Source organism: Ailuropoda melanoleuca, chromosome 11 (assembly GCF_002007445.2).
Source record: "Ailuropoda melanoleuca isolate Jingjing chromosome 11, ASM200744v2, whole genome shotgun sequence".
Lineage (NCBI taxonomy): Eukaryota > Metazoa > Chordata > Mammalia > Carnivora > Ursidae > Ailuropoda > Ailuropoda melanoleuca.
The window spans coordinates 107,489,164-107,495,594 of record NC_048228.1 but is presented as its reverse complement, the minus strand read 5'-3'; the positions used below and the strand labels follow the sequence as shown (position 1 = coordinate 107,495,594).

Here is a 6,431-nt window from a genome sequence, read left to right as displayed (position 1 = left end):
AATCTGCAGAATCTGGTGCTATGCCAAAACACCCCGGGGAGTCTTTATTCTCTTGGTGCCTTCGACCCTCTTTTGGGGCTTTTATCGCTCCCTGCAGAGTCGCTGCGGAGTCCAGGAGAAGCACCAACTCAAGCGTGTGATTTATAGGGGCGAAGAGCGTGCACCAGGGCCTGTGGGATTCAGTGAGGCATAAAGGGGTGATGTAACCTCAGACACACCTGTTCGCGCCACCGGGACATGTTCGTTTTTATGCCGTCTGTGTTGTCAACCCTAAAAAGTAAGGAGCAAAACAAGTTTATTCAGGAAAGGCAGAGAGATTGCGGTTCTGCCGTGCAAGCTGCTGCGAGCGGTAAGCAAGTCTGGAGACACGGAAAGGTCAGCTTCTGTTAGTTTTTAGGAGGAAATCGGGGAGAGGTGTTTTAAACAAATGTTGAGTGGAGAACAACGTGAGTTCGAGGTTGGACAGTTTCTCCTTGGCTGCAAGCCTGCTTAATGCGCTGTTGCTGGGGGGACAGGGATCTTCCTTCTTTTTCTTAAAAGTAGGAGATGGTATTCCTATGTGGAAAATGTCCTCTCTTGTCCCAAATAATTCTTTCTGCTGGTGATGCCTGCTGCAGTGAGTGGTACTTATGTGAGTTCTCCCCCCTCAGGACTTCCCAGCTTAGTTATTTATTTATTTATTTATTTGAGAGAGAGAGAGAGCGCACACGCACACGTGAGCAGGAGGGGCAGAGAGAGAATCTCAAGCAGACGCCACGCCTAGTGTGGAGCCTGATACCGGGCTCAGTCTCACCACCCTGACATCATGACCTGAGCTGAACTCAAGAGTTGGACCCTTAACTCACGGAGCCACCCAGGTGCCCCGCCCCTCCCCTGACTTCATTTTAAATGAAGCTTTCTTGATCCTTTTTTTCCCCAGGGGGCTGTTAGGACAAATCACCACAAACTGGCTGGCTTAAAACTACAGAAATTCATTCTCTCACAGTTCTGGAGACCCTGAGAAAAAATAATTCTTGCCTCTTTGGTTTCCGATGGTCGCCAGCAATTGTTAGCATCCCTGGACTGGGGCCCCATCACTCTGCCTCCGTGGTCACACGCTTTTTCCGTGCCTCTTCTGCAAAGCCCCTATTTCCAAATAAGACCACGGGTACAGTCGGTTAGGATTTTGAGCTGTTTTTTGAGTGGCGGGGGGGGGGGACAGAATTCAACCCCCAACTCTGTCCAAAGGGGCGTAGCCTGGTTGGAGCAGCCAGAAGATGAGTAATGACAATCTTACCCATTGTCATACATGGGGCAGACCTGAGCCAAGCATGGAGAATGCAGAGCTGAAAACAGTCCTGCACTTCAGACCGACGGTAGATGCAGACATCTAAGACGATGGTTATGAAACATGAAAACAGCAACACTCAGCACAGTGTTGTGGGTTCAGAAGATTCAGGGTTCAGATGTTACAAAAAGAGGGGAGTTTTTCAGGCTCTGTGCTCCAGGTGTCCAGACCCTTTAGGGGCCGTGAGGCTTTACCTTGTCCTGGCATCAGCTGACGGGTCCCTGCTGCCCTGCTGCATGTCACAGGAGCGCAGCAGAGAGAAATGACCCAGCAGAAGCCTGGAGGCCTCGGGCTCTGGGGGGAGAGGTCATGAAGCCAGAAATCAATGTTTAGAGGGAGGTGGAAAATTCCAGGTGGCAGTGGGCGGGAATCCTTGTGTAAGGCCTTATCAGCTCCTTGCTAGAACAAAGACCACAGTTTACCCACGTCTTGGCTCATACCTCCAAAGTCTGGCTTATTTGTCACCAGAGCCCTAGCATAGTTTCTGGCACATAGGAGCTACCCAATTAATAATTACTGAGTGTAAAGGTCTGTGAGCAAAGGGAGTGTGGGGTGAGCGAGAAAGGAAGGATGGGGATAGAGACAAATGGTCAGAGTCAGGGAGGAAACTTTAGTATTAACAACGTGTTCAAATAATTGCACTTACCAATGATGGCCAATAGAGCAAATGGCTAAAGATGAGCAAGGCATGGGCGGGCCAAACAGGGTGGAGTGGAGAGATGTCAAAATGATCAAGAGGCGGCTGGTCGGGACCACAGCAGAGGACTGCCAGCTCATTGTCAGCCGCGCCACTGCAAGACCTCTTGCCTCCCCTGCTATTTGTACCAGCTCCACTGCCTGTCCTGGAAGTCTTATACCAGGAACTAGCTCACAAAACCGAACTCTCTTTCCTTCCCCCCAAAGTTGCTCCCCCTATGCTGGTCTCAGAGGCATCTCCATCCACCCAGTTCCCAGCAGGACAACCCAGACACGTGTGTGATCCCTTCCTCTCTTCCTACCTCACCACCATCCAAGATGTTTCAGAGTCCACCTAGTTCTACCCAGAGCTGTCCAAAGCACACTTCCTGTCAGACTCAGGTCAAGCAGTGTCCTAAAGCCAGGAAAGGGACCGACTGTGGGGTCCTGGAGGGCTGGCGATCAGAGACCAGATGGTGGGGTGTGCAGGAAAGCCGGGGTCAGAGCTGGGAACAGTAGTCCTGAACCCAGTCACCACTACAGGGATCTAGGTGGAGAGATGAAATAATGAGACTGAAGCTGGCTACAAGGCAGCCCCGAGCAGCCCGGGGGCGGGTGGTGGAGTTGCACTGACCTAACAGAGGTGTGGAAGGAGACAGAGAGAGAGAGAGAGAGAAAGGTGGAGAAGGGAAAGGAGCCCACTGACATTCGAAAGCCTGGGAGCCTCTGCTTTGTGTGTGCTTGACACCCCATGAGATATAGAACTAACAGTACAAAGTAACCTCCCCCCCTGCACCCGCTGCCTGCCCTGCCACAGGCCTTCCCACCTCTCCCGTGTACCAGTTCACCTGTTCCTCTGTCTTCACTTCTAGCCTGCCTGCCTGTGCCTGCTCTCTCCCTGTCACTCGGCACTGGACACCAAAGGTTTCCAAGTGGAAAGATGTTTATCTGGTATCAGTAAAACATGGGAACCCATCTTACTTTCTAGTAGTTGTAATTTTGGAACAAACTGATCTAAAGGTGTGAATTACTACTCTATATCTTATTTTATTACTCTCAAAGGTATATCCATCTGAAAAACAGTGGCATTTATTTTTTATTAGATCATTAATTTTTATAAAGATGTGTTTATTTGAAAGAGAGTGAGAATGAGAAGGAGGGCAGGGTGAGAGGGAGAGAGTCTCAAACAGACTCTGCACTGAGCAGAGACAGATGTGGGGCTCGATCTCATAACCTTGAAATCACCACCTGAGCCAAAATCAAGAGTCAGTTGCTCAACCAACTATGCCACCCAGGCAACACTTTATTAGACCATTATTTTTTATTTGATTTGCAGGCATTCCTGGCTGCTCCTATGGATTTAGGATGTTGCCCTTGTAATGATGCCACATACCCATGGCTAGAAACATTGCCTGGTGGAGAATTAATTCTGATGGCTTAGCATGGTAGGTTCAGGGCCCTGGCCTGTCATTCAGACTCTTCCTTCTGCTTTTGCAACAGGAAGGTCCCCCTGATACTGGTGCAGGCAGGCTGAGTCTGAGAACACATGGAAAGGTTATACCAGCCACGAGGGTCCTTGGCTTCATGCAGGACAGAAATCAAAGGCAAGCCAGAGAAAGTGAAAATAAGAGTTTATTGAATAGCGTGAGTGACAGAGAATAGCAGACAGAGTGTCTGGGAGACTCGGAAAAGAAATGAGAATGAGTCTCTTCCACGCTTTGGGTTGGGGTTTATATTGGAAAAGGGTCTAGGGTACCTGTTCCTCCAGGAATCCGGGGTAGAGGCCAATCAAAGGTGAGTGTTGGGAGAACAACAGGTGTTATTCCCTAAATTACCAAGGGTGGGAGTATCAGCAGAGGTTAGCTTGAGGCTAGCATCCTGGGAGATGTTTGGGATCTGGCTCTTCTTAGATGTTATCAGGTGTCGGGGGCCTAGGACAAAACTCAGAGAATGATTCACTTTCTTGCTTCCCCCTTGAAGTGGGGACAAGGCTTCGCTGGCTTATTCAGAGGCAAAGTGTGGAACATGAGTAAACAGGGCCTAGCAGAGAAACAGCAGAGAGGGAGCCTTTCTAAAATGGAGTCCCGTCAGCTCCCCTACCTTGGTATTCCCAATTATAAGTCTGTTTTCGATGAGAATCACAACCGTGACAAGGCAGTGTCACGGAACAAAGGGGGAGATACTTCACAGCTCAGCGTCTCCACACAGTTCTCCCACTGGTGCTGAGGGAGCGAAAGGCAAGCTGAGGGCAAACCTCCCCCAGGTGCGGCATGTGTGACATTTCTCAGGCACTCCTGGCTGCCTAGGAACAAGGGAAGGGGAAAATCCCAAATGGTTAACTGATACAGATCACGGTCATGCCGGACATGAGTCTCCATGACTTTGCAACTGTCTTAGTGATTTATAAGAAAAAAAGCAATCCTATCAATAGCCAGGCCTCCAGAAACCTACAGACTCAATTTCCTGGAACCCTAACATCATCCTCCCTTCCATAGGATAGTAAAACTTGTATAATCACCCACTCCTCACGACCCCAGTGCAGCTCCTTCTTCACACAGGTCCTGTCCCCGTGCTTTAATAAAAACACCTTTTTGCACCAAAGACCCCTCAAGAATTCTTTCTTAGCTGCTTACTCATGAGCCCTAAACTTCCAAATTTCATCAAGAGGCATCTTAAACTTCATGCATCTCAAAAACGGAACTTGTCTTCCCCCCAACCACAGTGTCCATCTCTCAGCTCCTTTTATAGGGAAACCTGATTTGTCCTTCTTCCTTGGTCTTCATGCGGTAAATTACCAAATCCAGTTGCTTCTGATGTGATTTGATGTGATGTGCAGAGTGAGTGGTCAAGAAAGAATTCTTGAGATGTTTTGGGAAAAGAAAAAAGGTGGCTTTACCAAAGCATGGGGACAGGACCCACCGGCAGAAAGAGCTGCCCTGGGGTAGGGAGGAGTGATTGATTATAAAGCTTGAGGTCGGAAGGGGCAGACATAAAGCACGTTTCCAACAGGATTTTCACATGTTAAAGAAGACAGTCGGGGGATTGCCTGGGTGGCTCAGTCTGGGTTAAGCGTCTGCCTTGGGCTCAGGTCATGATCTCAGGGTCCTGGGATCGAGTCCCACAAAATCAGGCTCCCTGCTCAGCGGGGAGCCTGCTTCTCCCTCTGCCTGCCTCTCCCCCTGCTTGTGCTCTCTCTCTGTCCCTAGTTCTCCAACAAATAAATAAAATCTTTAAAAAATGGAGAAGAAGAAGAAAGAAGAAGGGAGGAGGAGAAGGGGAAGGAGGAGGAGGGGGAGGAGGAGGGGAAAGAAGATCTTCAGGGTCCTGGAGGCCTGGCTCTCGTAGAGCTGTGGTTGTTTACCCCCCTAGCAGGCGTTAACCTTAAGATCTGGAGCCTCTGGAGGAAGGTGTACCCTGCCTGCCTCAAGTATCTGCAACGGGGATGCCGGCGGTAAGGACATCTACTTTCATCTACATTCCCTTTGACCCCTGCTCATTTCCCGCGAGGGCCCATCTCAGTCTGGAGCCCCACACACAGCCTAAGACGGGGTTTGGAAGCAGGTGTTTAGGTAGGCAGCTGCCCCCCAGCCCCCACCAGGCAGGGGCGAGGCAGCGGGCAGTTCCTCTAGTCGGGTTCGACTGCGGGGTCTGTGACTGCCCGGGGCGGGGTAGGGCGTAGCTCCCCTGGGGGCCCTGGGCAGAACTGGGTAGGGGCCTGGTTCGCAAACGTTCCTGAGCATGCGGTGCAGCGGATCAATGGAAGCTGCCCGGGCTCCGACTCAGGGGCTCCGATGGCCGGGCTCTGGAGGGGGCCCCAGCAATCTGCACATTAAGCAAACATCCCCAGATAGGAACGCACAGTGCGCCGGGAGACACACGAGGAGGACCAGGAAGTGTTCCCCTCTGGCGCGCCCCGCGTCTCCTTGGCAACGAGCCTGGGCGCGCTGTGATGACGTCACGGGCGGACGGTGGCCGAGAGGCGGTGAGGGGCCGTCAGTCCGCCTATAGGGGCAGAGCGGGCCGTCGCATGTCTGTCGTGCCCCAAAGGACGTTCTTTGGGTGCCTGCTGTGTGCGCTGGACGGTGTGGCGACCCAACGACTAGGAGAGCCGGCGAAATCCAAGGTCGGGTCCACGGGCCGGGGACGCTGGCGGCGCGGGTGGCGTGGGGATGGGGCGCCGGGCCGGAGTAGGGACGGCTTGAGCAAAGGCCCAGGGACACACCCGTTCCTGGTGGAGAGCTGTTGGGGTGGGGGGACTGCGAGCGCCGGGACCGGCAGGTCAGCTGGAGAGACAGCATGAGGAGGTTAGACATTGTTCCCTGAGGTCGCCACACAGCTGTCGCCTAGAGGGAGCATGAACAGTCGGTATTTCAGAGTCACCTCTTCTGCCGCAGAGAGGAAAACTGCTCCAGTGCCACCCGTTACCTGC

At 52.0% G+C, this 6,431-nt stretch overlaps 1 protein-coding gene across 8 annotated transcripts in view; it reads left to right on the top strand.

Annotated features, from left to right (window-relative positions):
• The first annotated feature begins 5,966 nt into the window (after window positions 1–5,966).
• Window positions 5,967–6,431, top strand: part of ACOX3 (acyl-CoA oxidase 3, pristanoyl) — a 36,650-nt gene continuing 36,185 nt past the window's right edge. For 4 of the 8 annotated variants that reach the window (XR_004628945.1, XR_004628946.1, XM_034672175.1 and 1 more), the window contains exon 1: window positions 5,967–6,125. The gene's annotated coding sequence lies outside the window, so the exon portion shown is untranslated. The remainder of the gene's footprint in view (window positions 6,126–6,431) is intronic. The other 4 variants (XR_004628944.1, XM_034672173.1, XM_034672172.1 and 1 more) reach the window with 1 other exon arrangement.